This window comes from Marmota monax, unplaced genomic scaffold, assembly GCF_021218885.2.
Source record: "Marmota monax isolate L192 unplaced genomic scaffold, Marmota_monax_Labrador192_F-V1.1 WCK01_AAM20220418_F8-fsc00018, whole genome shotgun sequence".
Lineage (NCBI taxonomy): Eukaryota > Metazoa > Chordata > Mammalia > Rodentia > Sciuridae > Marmota > Marmota monax.
Window position 1 is genome coordinate 1,787,904 of NW_026692201.1, and position 16,441 is coordinate 1,804,344.

The 16,441-nt window shown below is 38.1% G+C and overlaps 1 pseudogene; it reads right to left on the bottom strand.

The window, feature by feature from the left end:
- LOC124080586 (DCN1-like protein 5) overlaps nt 1-15,568 on the bottom strand; it is a 92,077-nt pseudogene extending 76,509 nt beyond the window's left edge.
- Nucleotides 15,569-16,441: the final 873 nt, after the last annotated feature.

Sequence of the window (16,441 nt, forward strand, 5' to 3'; positions counted from 1 at the left end):
CTTTTCAGGTCTTTAGGGAATAGACCGAGAAGGGGAATAGCTGGATCAAATGGTGGTTCCATTCCCAGCTTTCCAAGAAATCTCCATACTGCTTTCCAAATTGGCTGCACCAATTTGCAGTCCCACCAGCAATGTACAAGTGTACCCTTTTCCCCACATCCTCGCCAGCACTTGTTGTTGTTTAAAAAAAAAAAAAAGGAAAGTACATGAGAAGCCAGCCAGCTGACAAACAGATGTTCTTTAAACCTGATCATTAGACTCCTTCATTTTTCAAAATTGACATAAATATTTTTATACAGTCTTTTTTGTTTTCTGCCCAAGATGTTACCTCTGTCCCAGGGGATGCAATATGCAATGATCCCTTTCTTTTATAAAGTGGGAGAAGGAGAATTGTGATAGTCAGTTTTCTGTCACTGTAACAAATATCCAAGATAAGCAACTTAGGAAGAGAAAAGGTTTATTTTGGCTCACACTTTTGGAAGTTATGGTCCATGATTGATTGGCCCTGTTGCTTTGGGCCTGTTGCAAGGCAGCACATCATCACAGGAATATGTGGCAGGTCAAAACTATTCACCTTGGGGCCAGGAAGGAAAAGAGAGCAAAGAATTGGCTTTAAATTTCCACCTCCAAGAACTTTAATGCCTCCCACCAGGCCCCACATTCTAAAAGTTTCACCAGCTCTCAACAGTACCATCTTTGGAAACAAACCTTTAACACATGGAGTTTTGGACATCCAATCCCTAGCAAGGATTTTCTTTTTCTTTGTTGTTTTTTTTTCCAATTTTTTAGTTGTTTTTTCAGTTATACATGACAGTAGAGTGCTGGGAGCCATTAGCCAAGTAAGTATGACAATTTCCTTGCCAGCGTACCCCATGTTGCAGTGACATTGAATGTACTTAACCTTGCTCAAGGACCAAGGCAGATTAGGGTGTTCCCGGTTTTAAGATAATCTTGTTTAGGGCGTTCCCAGTTTAGGTTCCAGGTTTAAGGTTTAAGATTATTCCTGCTGGGAATAGGGCGTATCCTGCTGCCTGAGTTCCCCTTGAGTTCTCACGGGATTCAGACAGTATATTTTGGAGATAGAAGCCCAGTGGAGGTGGATTTGGGAGAGAACGTGGATTTGGGAAGAGAACGTGGATTTCCCCAGAACGTGATTGTAGACGGCTGGTGTGAGTTCGGGAATAAAGAGTTGCTGTTTGAATCTACAAGCTGTGTGGTGGCTCGTGATTGTGTGCCCAGCCAGACTGCGGCATTTGTGCCCAGCCAGACTGCGGCAGTAGAGTGTATTTTGACATATCTATATACATGGAGTATAACTTCCCATTCTTGTGGTTGAACATGATGTGGAGTTAAACTGGTCAGGTATTCATACATGAACACAGGAAAGTTATGTCCAGTTCATTCTACTGTCTTTCCCATTCCCATCCCTCATCCCATCCCTTCATTCCCCTTTATCTAATACAGGGAATTTCTATTCTTTCCTCTACCCCTAAATGTGTGTTAGCATCTGCATATCAGAGAGGACTTTCAACCTTTGGTTTTTTGGGATTGGCTAGCATGGTAGTCTCCAGTTCCATCCATTTATGGGCAAATGCCATAATTTCATTCTTCTTTATCTTTATGGCTGAGTAATATTTCATTATATATATATATATATATATATATATATATAATGATATATATATATCACATTTTCTTTATCTGTTCATCTGTTGAAAGGCACCTAGTTTGATTCCATAGCTTAGCTATTGTGAATTTAGCTGCTATAAACATTGATGTGGCTGTGTCTCTGTAGTATGCTGATTTTAAGTCCTTTGGGTAAAAACCAAGGAGTGGGATAGCTGAGTCAAATGATAGTTCCATTCCAAACTTTCTGAGGAATCTCCATACTGCTTTCCAGAGTGGTTACACCAATTTACAGTCTCACCCCACATGCTTGCCAACACCTACCCTTACTTGTTTTCTTGATAATTATAGTAGGGATTTTGAACAAAAGTCGAGCAAGGAGGACTCTACTCTCTCATAAGCACATTGTGAGGCAGATGCACGTTAGGAAAGAGTTGAGTATCTAGAAACTCATTTCCATCAAATTATCTATGCCTACATGACTCTTAGAAATCTTCTCAAGCCCAGTTTAGAAGCTGGTGAGCCCTCACAGCAATTCTCATATATATTAGTTGCATATGTAATGAAACATATTGATGGTATATTTAAAGAATATCTAAATTTTTATAATCTCACACTTATTTGTATGTGTATCTTCTATCTATGGTCAACAGTCCTGGATTTTGTTTCCTATTAAATGTTTTCTTTCTTAAATTTCAATGTTTCTTTTAAAATCATTTTAGTACAAAAAATTATGAAGCAATTAAAACTTTGGATATGGGGTATTGTTTAATGGTAGAGTGCTTAGCATGTATGAGGTCCTGGATTCAGTCCTTGGGACCCCCTCTCAAAAGTTATGTGTGTTATGTGATGGTGGAATGTGATGGACATCATTATCCAAAGTACGTATATAAAGACATGAATTTGTGTGAACATACTTTATATACAAATAGAGATATGAAAAGTTGTGTTCTATACGTGTAATAAGAATTGTGATACATTCCACTGTCATGTATTTAAAAAAATAAAAGCAATTTTAAAAAAAGAGTGCTTTATTGAGTGGGTTATTGCTTTGGCTACCTGAGGCTCAATCCCACTGGACATCCTCTGATGAACTCTAAAAAAATGTTTCAGAATTGTTCCACTAGGAAGTGAGGAGCTGGGGTATCTTCCAGTGCCCAGTTGTCATTTGTTGAAAGATCATGCGACAGGTGCGTTAACTCTCGGCACTTCTAATCTATACCCCTTCAGGCTGAGCATGCTCCAGAATCAGACTGCTCTCAGGCAGATAAATGGAGGAAGCTGAGAGCACAGCAACAGTCTGTCCGTGACTTCTAGGTAAGCCTGAAGGATTATGTGTTCTAATAGTAGTTGCTAGAACCTGCCAATCATAATCATAGCACTCCTCCCCCTACTAATGAAAAACTGGTCCAGACTGAGAATGTGCTAAAATCTGTGTCAATCGTTCTTAAATCTTATGATTTTGTACTAAGAGAAACATGACAGACCTTCCCTGTTGTCACCAGGGGAGATGTAAGCCTCAACTGGATTTCTAGTCCTTTGGAAAAAGCTGGCTTAATGGAATGAGATTGATGCAGACAGAAGCAGAGATGAGAAACAGAAAGTCTCAGCTGCATCCAAGTCTCTGTTTTCAAGGGTCATTGATGCTTATTTTGCCAGGTCTTCAGTTTGGATATGAGTAAATGAATTTATTTTAGTATTAAGCAAGTTAAAATTAGTTTTCTGTAAGTTGAAGCCAGGAAAAAAAGAAAAAAAACTCAACCACTTTTGAATCACCCTGTTTCCAAAAATATCTATTTCTCCACTCTGCTACACTTCCAGTCTTCCAATAGAGAACCCACTCACATAGCCAGGAGCAGTGGTACGGGCCTGTAATCCCAGTGGCTCTGGAGGCTGAGAAAGGAGGATCGCAAGTTCAAAACCAGCCTCAGCAACTCAGCAAGGCCCTAAACAACTTAGAGAACACTGTCTCAAAGTAAAATAGAATAACAAAATAAAATAAAATAACAGATGTGGCTTAGTGGTTAAACGCCCCTGGGTTAAAAAAAGAGAGATGGGGCTGGGGCTGTAGCTCAGTGGTGGACCACTTGCCTGTGTAAGGCTCTGGATTTAATCCTCAGCACCACATGCAAATAAACAAATAACATAAATATATGGTGTTAATCTACAACTACAAAAATTTAAAAAAGAAAGAAAGAGAGCATATCCACTCATGTGAATTAAAACATTGTCCTTCCAGGAATCTACAATGTACAAATACCTCGAATGAGTTTAACTTCAAAAACCCAGAAGAAAAATTCAGATAACCAACAACTTTGGGATAGGAAAGCTAATTCAGTTGGATGGTGTATAAATTGGCAGATGGCTCTAAGATGGTCAATTAAATCTCTAACTCAAGACATTTTTTTTTCGTACTGTTGTAAAACTTCTAAAGAGATAAAGGACACTCTTAATTTAAAAAACAAGCACTGTTGGGCATGGTGGTGCATGCCTATAACCCCAGCAACTCTGCTCTGGAGGCTGAGGAGGATCACAGGCTCAAGGCCAGCCTCAGCAATTTAGTGAGGTCCTAAACAACATAGTGAGACCCTGTCTCATAATAAAAAAAATAAAGAATGTGGGAATGTAGCTCAGTGGTAGAGCACCCCTGGGTTCAGTCCTCAGTATTGTAAAGCAAACAAACAAGCACGAAAATGAAAAGGAAAAGTTGGACATTATAAAACCACTGTAAAATAGAAAGAAACAGCTCTGCATATAGTGAAAAGAGAAGACCTCTGTGACAGAGTACGATAGTTTTTGTGTAAGAAAGAAGAATGAGGATATATACTTCTTGCATGTTGTGTGTGTGCATAAATGAACACTGGAAGGATCTAGAAGAACCAAGAAAACTGGTTACCTCAGGCCAGGCTGTGGAGGACAGGGACAAGTGGGGGAGTGAAGCTCCTCAAGGTACCTAAATCTTTATAACTGCTTTGATTTTCATGTTTGTGCCTCACCTACACAACCCATTTAGTCCCAGATTTTCAATCTGCAAATATGTCAATGAAATTGACACCGGCACATTAGACTAGGTTGGAAATTACAACCTGGAGCTCAGATGTCTTTTATATATTTTTTTTCATATACATATGGAAGTATATGTGTATTTATTCAAATGCCCAGGCTGGGGATATAGCTCAGTTGGCAGAGTGTTTGCCTCGCATACACAAGGCCCTGGGTTCAATCCCCAGCACCATACACACACACACACACACACACAAATCATTCAAATGCTCTAGTCAGTTATTTACCTATTACTTTTCTCAAAAGACTAGACCTCTAATAACACAATTATTTTAGAGTTACCATTAGTGATGTATTTGCTGCTCATTTAAGTATTTATAGATGTTTCACATCTGGGACAACAGGACAAAATGGGTTAAACTGAGTTTTACAATGTAATAAACATTGACCCACTTTCCCCACAGAATTCCACTGGACAAGCTAGTGACATTGACCCAGAAAAGATGGGCACCTCACAAAGGTTCAATAATAATTTACTTACATCAAAACCAAGGAGTAAAAGTCAAAGCTTTCTTTAAAAATGTCATTCCAAAAGTGAAGGTGAAAACAAATGACGTCAGGTGCACTGGGACCCTAGTATGAACCAACAAAGGTCAGGGGAAAGGCTGTGGAGAGGTGACCTTGTATTTCCCTCTCTGAATTGAAGAGGGAAAGAAATTTTAAAAGAGAAAAATTCAGGAGTTAGGTAAGGGAAACACATAAAGTGTACGCAATGGAGGGCAAGCGTCTTTCTCATGAAGGCATTGATCTGGATTTCTCAGATCGATTCAAACATGTCTTTATAAATACAAAGCAAAATCTATGAGTGGGATCAGAATGCACTCTGAATAGTTTCAAATTATTTAGATTTATCACTTAGTAAATCCCAATTTCCTAGAAAATCAAGGGCATTAAAGTGAACTGATGAAATCCTTTTTGAAAAAGTATAGACTACTATGAAAATGTTAATTTTTATCAGTAATAGTAGTAGTTCTTTTATTAAAATATATTTTTTTAAGTACTGGTGATTGAACTAAGGGGCCCTCAACCACTGAGCCACATCCCCAGCCCTATTTTGTATTTTATTTAGAGACAGGGTCTCACTGAGTTGTTTAGTGCCTGCTTTTCCTGAGGCTGGCTTTGAACTTGTGATCCTCCTGCCTCAGCCCCGCAAACCATTGGGATTACAGGTGTGTGCCACCATGCCCGGCTTAAATAAATTTTTTTTTAAATTGTAGTGTTTCCTGGTTGGTATATGAGACATAATAAAATTATTTCATTCTTATGATGTATAGGGAATGTTAATCAAAATGAAGATTTTGATTAAGAACTATTACTTTCACTTTTGTAGCAAAATGTGTCATAAAAAATTGAGAATTGTCATCATGTTATTATTACAGGGTTTGGCGCAATTAAATGAAAACAAAAAGAGTTGAAGTAAAGAAAAATATATAGGACAAAGTATGAGAAGATAAATGGATATTCATTGAAAGGACTTTAAGGAACAGCGGTAGAAAACTGAATTAACGTAGGATTTTCTAAAAGGTCTAAATTCAATCCAACGCCCAGAGTTACTAGGGAGGTGAGTAAGCAAACCTGTGGGGACCACTCCTTCCATTTCTAGAGAGGGAACAGAATGTTCAACCCCAGATCATTATATGGGCTCAATAATTCCAGTTCTTATTTTATATTTCTTCAAGAAAAGATAGAAATCTGTACTTTAGTGAAAATTCAGCTATTTTTCATATTATGCTCAAACCGAAATACACCTATATCCATCCTATAATGAATTCAGGCACCCGGATTTGAGACTGGATTTGTTTTTGTTTTTAAAACTGTTCTGGCTGGGAGCAGTAATGGTGAGGTGCTAAGCAACTCAGTGAGACCCTGTCTCTAAATAAAATACAAAATAGTGACTCAGTGATTGAGTGCCCCTGAGTTCAATCCCCTGTACCAAAAATAAATAAAAGTTTGCTTTGAAGTCAGACATGGTGGTGCGTGCCTGTAATCCCAGCAACTCGGGAGGCTGAGGCAAGATCACAAGTTCAAGACCAGCCTCAGAAACTAGGCGAGTCTCTAAGCAACTATCTCAAAATAAAAAACAAAAAGGGCTGGGAATGTAATTCAGAGGTAAAGCACCCCTAAGTTAAATCTCTAGTACAAAAAAAATAAGGTTTATTTTGACTGAAAATCACATAAAATAATGAGTCATAATAACGGAAGCATTAAAATCTAAACACTTAGATGCTTAGATGATGACTGACAGTGTGACCATATTAAATACTATTATCTTAAATAACAGGAATCAACAAACTACAGCTATAAGGAATCCAGGCCTGCCACTTTTCTATAAATAAGACTTTACAGGAACACAGCCACATACATTTGTGTACACATCATCTTTGCTTGCTTTTGTTCTAGAAAGGGGCCTAAGTAAAGAACCATTACGGAAAAAAGTTTAATCAACTCATGATAATATTTTGACTTTCAGCAAATCTGAGTCTTTTCTGATGAATTATGCTCTAAGTCAATTTCAATAATTTTAATGTCAAATTAAGCAATTTTTTTCAGAATATATATATTAGATCAATAATATAATTATTTTGCATTAAAAAATTTAATCAACGGGCTAAGGTGTAGCTCAGTGGCAAAGTGTGTGCTCAGCATGCACAAGACCTTGGGTTCCATCCTCAGCAGCATCCCCCCCACACACACACCCCACACACAAATTTCAATCTGATAATAAATGATAATTATGAGTCTTTAGTAAATTTTCTTTCCATATTTATTAAGACTTTTATAATCATAAACAGATATATTGAAAAACTAAGCAGCCAGGTACAATGACACCCACCTATAATCCTAGCTATTCCAGAGGCTGAGAAAGGAGGATCAGAAGTTTGAAACCAGCCAGGGCAACTTAGTGGGACCCTATCTCAAAAAGGGTCGAGGATATAGCTCAGTGGTAGAGCACCTGTAAGGATCAATTCTCAGTACTGGAAAAAGAAAAAAGAAACTAAGTTGAATTGTGATCAGTAGGATCAGGAATGCCTTTTACAGGGTTGTATAGAAAAAGTTAGCTGAATAGTATTAGAAATCATGCAGCTAAACCCTGAAAAACAGAAATTTCCGTTTTGCTTGCTCCATCTAGAGGTGAAAAAAATAATTCCCTGTATACCCTACAAATCTTTCACATCTTTCTCTTTTTAGTTCATGAGGTTGCTAACTGTCTTAGACATATTTAATTCTCTTCGAATTCTTGGGAGGGTAGAAGGTCAGTACTGTGTACCGTTTTGGTCATTTGATCTCTATTTGTAGACACCAAAGCAGTGGGACAAGGTTGGGCTCAGTGGCAACAGAGCAGTGCCATCAAAATGAACACCTCGATTGCTAAATTGGTGATAAATATTTCTTTATAATTTTTAAATGTAAGGCTGTTTATTAAAATGGACAAACCATAAGATGAAAAGGAAGACAATGGAAAAACACAACTTTCCACAACCCAAAACATTAGCACAACCTTAAAAATAATTTAGAAAAGTGTTATAAAGATATGTGGCAGATTTAATAAAAATTTTAAAAAAATAAAAAATAAAATGGGAATAAGAAAAAAAAGATATGTGGCAGATTTGTATTCCATTAATCAAGTTGATGTCAATTCATAATTCTAAATAAATCTTCTTAAAGTATGAGATTAAACAGTCATTTTCAGTGTGTATGTAAGTAGTTTTATCACACTTTCATTCAACACTAACTTTGGAAAATGGGTCATTTAAACAGACAAAGCAATTTTCATTCTGTAAGTTTCATTCAACTTTACTTAGGATTGAAGACACATGAAATGTACTTTTAAAAAGTTTGTTTTAGTTGTAAAAGGACACAATACATTTTATTTATTTATTTATTTTTTTTTTATTTTATTTATTTATTTTTTTTTTTTTGTAGTTCTGAGGATCCAAACCAGTACCTACACCTGCTAGGCAAGCGATCTACAAATGAGCTACAACTCCAGCCCCTGAAATGTGCTTTTTTTTAATATTTAATTTTTAGTTGTAATTGGACATAATACCTTTATTTAATTTATTTTTTTATGTGGTGCTGAGTATCGAACCCAGAGCCTCACATGTGCTAGGCAAGTGCTCTACTGCTGAGCCACAACCCTAGCCCTGAAATGTGCTTTTAATGCATAAAAGTCACAGTGGATAGCCTCAAAGGACTGAGGGTGGGGGGCATTAAGGAGAATCTGATAATTCACGGTGTGATTATTCTGCACACTAATGAAAGATAACTCACACTTCTAGAACCTCAAGACATCCCTTTTTAAAGAACCCAAATAAACCCAAGACACCTTGCAGACAGTTCTCCACCCTAAACAAACTGATGACTCTTACACATGAAACTAAAATAGTGAGCTGGGGCTGTGGCTCAGCCATGGAACCCACCTAGCACATGGGGGGCCCTGGGTTCAATCCTCAGCACCACATAAAAATGAATAAATGGAATGGAGGTGTTGTGTCTAACTACAATAACAACAACAACAACAATATATATATATATAAACACTAGGGGCTGGGATTGTGGCTCAGAGGGAGAGCGCTTGCCTCGAATGTGTGGGGCACTGGGTTCAATCCTCAGCCCCACATAAAAATAAATAAAGATATTGTGCCCACCTATAACTAAAAAAAATAAATATTAAAAAAAAACACTATAAAATCTTTATGGCAGCAAAAGATTCTGATGGCTGGCTGGGGTTGTGGCTCAGTGGTAAAGCACTTGTCTCCCATGCATGGGGCACTGGGTTCGATCATCAGTACCAAATAAATAAAATAAAGGTATTGTATCCATCTACAACTAATAAATAAATAAATAAATAAATAATTCTGATGGCAATGAAAGTTGTAAACTGTATTTCAATATTTCAATCTCTTTTTCTTCTGTCATTAAACCCGTATATAAATTGGCATAGCGTACATGACTACAGAAAATAAGCTGAGTTCTGTTTTTGTGTTGCCTGCATTGTTCTTTTGTTTAAATGTTTTATCTGTGATTTCTTTAGTTTAGTCAACATTTTCTTGGGTAAACTTGATTGTACTACTAATTTTCATAAATGAACTAGATTATCTTACAATGTTAAAGTTAAAAGTTTTAAATTGGGACTGGGGATGTGGCTCAAGCGGTAGCGTGCTCGCCTGGCATGCGTGCAGCACTGGGTTCGATCCTCAGAACCACATACAAATAAAATAAAGATGTCTGCCAAAAACTAAAAAATAAATATTAAAAAATTCTCTCTCTCTCATTTGAATAAAAAGATAAGATTGGTTAAAAAAAAAATGAGGGCTGAGGTTGTGGCTCAGTGGTAGAGTGCTTGCCTAGCCTGTGCAAGGAACTGGGTTTAATTCTCAGCACCACATATAAATAAATAAATAAAACAAAGGTCCATCGACAGTTAAATTTTTTTTTTAAATGAACACCTTGACACAAGCTTGTGAATGTAATAGTCCCCTCTTATCCAAGTCCAAGACATCCCAGTAGATGTGAAACAGAGAGCCCTGTACCCTCCATCTATTGTATTTTCTTCTGTATGCACCTACCTGGAATAAACATTCACCTTTTCACTTAAAGAAAGCTCTTTGTGGCTTCTCCTTGGCATATCTGAATTGTCAGACTCACATCCTTTGGGGCCATTAAATTTAAAAACGGTTTGAACACAAGCGCTTCGATAACAGGACAGTTGATCTGATAACCCAGATGGCAACTAAATGACTAACAGGCAGATGGTGTGTATGTTGTCATGTGCTCCACAAATTCATCTCCTAAGTGACATGGATGGGACACACAAAACTTCATCATACTCTCAGAATGGCTGTGCAACTTAAAATATGAATTGTTTATTTCTAGAATTTCCCATTTACTATTTTCATATTGAGGTTGACTGAAACCTGAGAAAGTGAAATCAAGGATAAGGGGGAACTACTGTAGAAGGATGTTTATAGCAGGATCCTGGAGGTACTGAGATTCTAATGCTGCCATTATTGTTACATTTGTTACTTTTTTATGGTTTATATTTGTTAATTTTCTGGTGTTGTCTGGTCTTAGAGTCTGTTTTGTCTGATACAAGCACCATCACCCTGATCTCTTTGGGATTTACATTTGTGTGGAATATCTTTCATTTTTCACTTTTAGCCTATGTGTGTCCTTAGATGTAAAGTGAGTCTCTCGTAGATAGCATATGGACAATCTTTTAAAAATCCACTCAGCTAATCTATGTCTAATTTGGGTTTGATCTGTTTACATTAAGTAATTACTGAAGTGTCCGTCAACCGAATGGATAAGCAACATGCAGCATATACACACAATGGAGTATTATTGAGCCATAACAAGATTGATCATTCTGAGAAACTACAACATGGATAAACATTGAAAACATTATGCTAAGGAAACTAAGCCAACACAAAAGGGCAAAGATTGCAAGATCCCACTTAAGACGAGGTATCGTCCAGGCAAATTCAGAGGCAGAAAGTTAAATAGCAGTGGGTTGGCTGCGGAGGGGAAGTGGCGGGGGGTGGGGGGGGGGTACTGCTTAAAGGTCACGGAGTTTCTATTTCAGGTGATATGGTTTTGAAACTAGTGATAGTGACATAACATGATGAATGTGCTTAATGCCACTTGAAATGAAGACTTGAAAATAGGTGAGCTGGGCCTGGTGGTGCACATCTGTAGTCCCAGCTACTCAGAAGGTTGAGATGGGAGGATCATGTGAGCCCAAGAGTTTGAGACCAGCCTGGGCAACACAGTGAGAATCCATCTCAAAAAATTTTTAAAAAAAAGAAAAGAAAAGAAAAAAATTAAACTTATATGCAGCAAGTTATGTATAATTTGTCATGACATTTAAAACAAACCAAAGCAGAAATTTGGGGACACAAGGGAGAAGCAGATCCCCTCAGGATAGCCCCAACTTCAGCACTTACTCCAGGACTCCCTGGGCTCCTGCCCTTCTTGTCTCCCATCCAAGTACTAACCAGGCCCAACCCTGCTTAGCTTCCGACATCAGACGAGATCGGGCGCGTTCAGGGTGGTATGGCCGTAGGCTCCTGCCCTTCTTGTATTTCCCTAACTTTTAATCTTCTCAGGCATACATTAAAAAAAATATATTTTATTTAGCACTTATGTTTTAATAGGAAAAAATACATTTTGGGATATCAATTTATCATATTGCCAGAAATTCAAATTTTTCTATCTTATTTTTTTTTTAATTCTACTAAAGTCTCATTATGTTAAAAATGAAAAAGTCTAAGCCTGGCATGAAGGCACATGCCTGTAATCCTGTGGCTCAGGAGGCTGAGGCAGGAGGATTTCAAGTTTAAAGCCAGCCTCAGCAACTCAACAAGACCCTGTCTCTAAATAAAATATAAAAAAGGGCTGGGATGTGGCTCAATGGTTAAGTGCCCCTGAGTTCAAATCCCAGTGCAAAAAAAGGAAAAGAAAAATCTACTAGACATCCTGTTAGATTTTTGTTAAAATTACATGACACCAAAGAGTATGTATCTAGTGTGTTCTCACTTGCACCTTATTAAAAGGGGACAGATGTGTGCTGGTATTTATTAGTATCAGTAAAATATCATTGGAATACACCCATGACTGCCAGTGTAATTTCCTTTGGAGATAGAATAGAGGACTAGGCCTTTTCACATTGCTGGGATATTTTACAGTGTGTATGTGTGTGGTGTCTTAATATAAAAAGCTCAAATTTTTAAAAGCATGTCCACCTTCTAGTTTTCAACTGAGGATTCATTAAGATATATATTTTGTTATAAGTTGCAGCCTCACTGCTTTAGGTCTATGCAGCCTTCTCCTTTAAAGAACTCATTAACCTGCTTCCAGTTTTAGGCTTCTCAAAGGGGAGCCCAACAAGGCGCCTGAGGGTTTACCAAAGTCATGATCAGAGGTGAGTGAGCTGCACATTCTTCTCTCTGTCTCTCTCTGGTTCTCAAGCGCTATAGCTCTTTATAAGATAAAATATTCTCATTAAAGAGGAAGTGACATATGCAAAGAGAGGGGGAAAAAAGGAGGAAATGACTCACCTCATTATTATACTTATCTTCTTTGATGGAAATAAATATTTCCCCTGAAAGGATGTATCTGAGTGAACTGATAAGTAACAGTACATTTTCTGTTTAAAATAATAATCTCTTTCTCTAAAGTCAATATTCAAACAACCAGGCATGGTAGTACACTTCTGTAATCCTGGCAACTTGGGAGGCTGAAGAGGAGGATTGCAAGTTCAAAGCCAGTCTCAAGCAACTTAGTGAAACCCTGTCTCAAAATAAAAATTAAAAAGGCTGGGAATGTGGTTCTGTAGTTAAATGCCCTGGTTTCAATTCCCAGTACCAAAACCAAAATAATATAAAACAAAATTAATATACATTTAAATTAGTTTGAACTATAAATGTTAGCATAGAAATATCTTAAAAAGATACAATGAGAAAAGCTACTTTTAGAATAAGAATAGAATGTCCTTATGTCTCTAAGTTTAAGAATGTTAACCCTAAACAAATGTTTCATAACAAGAATATATCCTTATTTACTTGTTTATGTTTTGGTAAAACTTGTATTTTGGTAAATACAGAAAAGTTTAAAGAGAAAATTTGAAAATTACTACTAAATATTTCCCGCAGAAATAATACTTGTTAGAATTCTGGTAGATCGCCTTTCCTACCTTCTTTTTTTTTTTTTTCTTTCTTTTTTTTTTTTAATTTTTTAGTTGTAGATGGACACAGCACCTCCATTTTTATTTATTTATTTTACGGGGTGCTGAGAATCAAACCCAGGGCCTCACTCTACTACTGAGCCACAACCCCAGCCCCACTGCTGTCTTTCTTTAAACTTTCTTTTTTCTTCTATGCAGTGTGTGTGTGTGTGTGTGTGTGTGTGTGTGTGTGTTTGCGCGCTGTGCGCTCAGAGATAGTATTAATATAGAGTCGCCACCAGAGGGCCCTAGCACACAAATTATATCTAAATCTGAAGACAGGATATGGGTCCCAACAGGATCTCCATTAGGTTTATAATTCTGATTTTAGGGGCTTCAAACACTTGCCTTGTCTGCATTAAGAACAAAGATACTGCTGGGTGTGGTGTTGCATGCCTGTAATCCCAGCGACTTGGGAGGCTGAGGCAGGAGGATCGGAAGCTCAAAGCCAGCCTCAGAAACAGACCACAGCAGGACATGGTGACACAGCCCTGAGTGATAATAGTTCTGGCAGAGTGAAGACTAGAATGCAGGTCTACTGACACACGGTGCATACTGCAGATTGTGGCAGGCACCAAGGGGCTGGTCACCGACCACTTCAAGCCTATCTTTACCCTGTATTCTTGCCCCATTGTGCCGACATGCTACTGTCATTCCCTGTGGCTGTCCTGACTGTCTAATGCAGGGACATTCAAGTACTTCCTTCCTTTCCCTAACTTCCTCCTAATGGGAGATTGCTCAGTCTCCCATTGTGCCTTGGGCGGGAAGCCCCATGTGTGGTGTAGAGCAAAGGTGCCTCCTGGTGGAGAAAGCGGGGAAAGCCCTTCAACCCAGGACCGCATCTGGATTCATAATGCCAACCCATCACTTTTCACAGTATTTTCTACCTGCCCTCAGAGCTGAGGACCACAAAGAGCCCCTGCCCATAATCCATTGGGGAGCCTCAAGCCAATAGGTTCCTGCCCTCATCATCCACAGGATGGTTCTCACTGCCTGACCCTCTCTGTCCCTACCATCTGTCCCATGGTCTCCAGCTCACCCAGCCCCCAAAGTACCTATCAACTCTCTCCCAGGGGCTCATTCTACGAGCTGCTCTGAGGTTTGGGCAATAGGCTGGGCCAGGCCCCAGAAGCAGGGCAGCTCATGCCTGCTCCTTCACTTTTGTAAAGCCTTTCACCAGAATTGTATTAACTCCTGGTGCTGTGGACTGCTTACTGGTTCAGCTGCCTTGGGCGCCTTTTCTATATTAATAAAGAAATGAGTATTTTTTTTAAAGCCTAAGAAATTTAGTGATACTCTGTCTCAAGATAAAATATTAGAAAGGGCTGGGCATGTGGCTAAGTGATGAAGTGCCCCTAGTTTCAATTTCTGGTACAAGAAAAGAAAAAGAACAGAGGTGTACATTTTGTGTACATCAGGTGTACATAATTTTGCTTTGCATTTCCATTAAAGATAAGTGAAGTCAGATTTGGGCTGCTGGAATGTATTAGTTCTGAAATGTCTGTTCAGGTTCATTTCGCATTTTCACATTAATTTGCCCCCTTTTTCTTTTCTTTTTTTATTTTTTCTTTTTATTGATTTTATACATATATTTTTAAATACATGACAGTGGAATGCATTACAATTCTTATTACACATATACACCACAATTTTTCATTTCTCTGTTTATATCCCCTGCACCCTCCCTTTCCTTCCCACCCCGCCTTTTTTTCTTTTCTTTTTAAAAATGTATTCATTTATTTAAATAACATATAATTATATATATTAATGAAGTACAATATTTCAGCACATTCATACAGGATGCATGGAACAAATTAGGGTAATTAGCAATTCCCTCTCTTTATCATTTCTTTATTTTTGGAGGCTTCATGTTCCTCTCCTTTGAATCTTCATAAAATATATTATACGTTATCCTTAACTACAGTCACCCCACTGTGCTGCGGAACACCAGAACAATATTCCTTGCAGCTGTTTTTTAGTTACCCATTATCCAACCTCCCTCTATCCTCCTTCCGCTCCATTCTTCTCAAACTCTAGTAATCACTTTCCTACATTCAGATTGACTTCGTTAGCTTCTGCCTGTAAGAGGCAACATGCAGTATTTGTCTGTTGGCTTACTTTACTCAACACAGTGTCCTCTTCCAGTTCCGACATTTTGCCGCAGGTAATAGGATTGCATTCCTCTTTATGACTGAAAATATTAAAACGAAGGGTCAGTTCTAATATTGAAAAAAGTTACTGAAGAGAACAAAGGACAGTAGCTCTGTCTCCAGAAAGCACTTGTTTACTCTGTGCCCCACCTGTGCCCTCCTTCACTGTCCCCACTGAAAGCTCCTATAACTTGATTCTTCCTGTTAGATATATTCACTTCCAAATAAATGAAATATATCACTTCATTCATTTGAACATCTAGTGAATTTTTATTATTCTCTTTATATTTAACCATAGAATGATAGTGAAATATTTGTCAATTATATCTGCTCCCCACCCCCTACTGGGGATTGAACCCAGAGGCACTTAATCACTGATCCACATCCCCAGCCCTTTTTGTATTTTATTTAGAGACAAGGTCTCACTGAGTTAATTAGGGCCTCCCTAAACTGCTCAGGCTGGCTTTGAATTCATGATCCTCCTGCCTCAGCCTCCCAAGCCGTTGGGATTACAGACATGTGCCACCACACTCGACTTTATTTTCTTTTAATTGAACAAATAAATATTAGCTACTATGTGCCACTGTCCCAGATTCTCAGAACATACTAATGATTTTCTCACTGACCTGTCCCTTACTCATTCCCCTTACTTCTGTCCTTATAGAAGAAAACAAATGGAATGAACATCAACAAAACTCTCAGCTAAGGATCTATTTCCCATCTTCCTTGCAATTAGGGGTGGCAGTTAGTGCAAAAGTAGAAATGTACCGGGACTTTCTAAAACAGTTCTGCTTCCCTGGTCAAGGTGTGCCCTCCCTTTTCAGCCCTTCTGTGGTAGTGGACCGTAGACGAACCCTTGGAAACTTCCTTGAGCTGC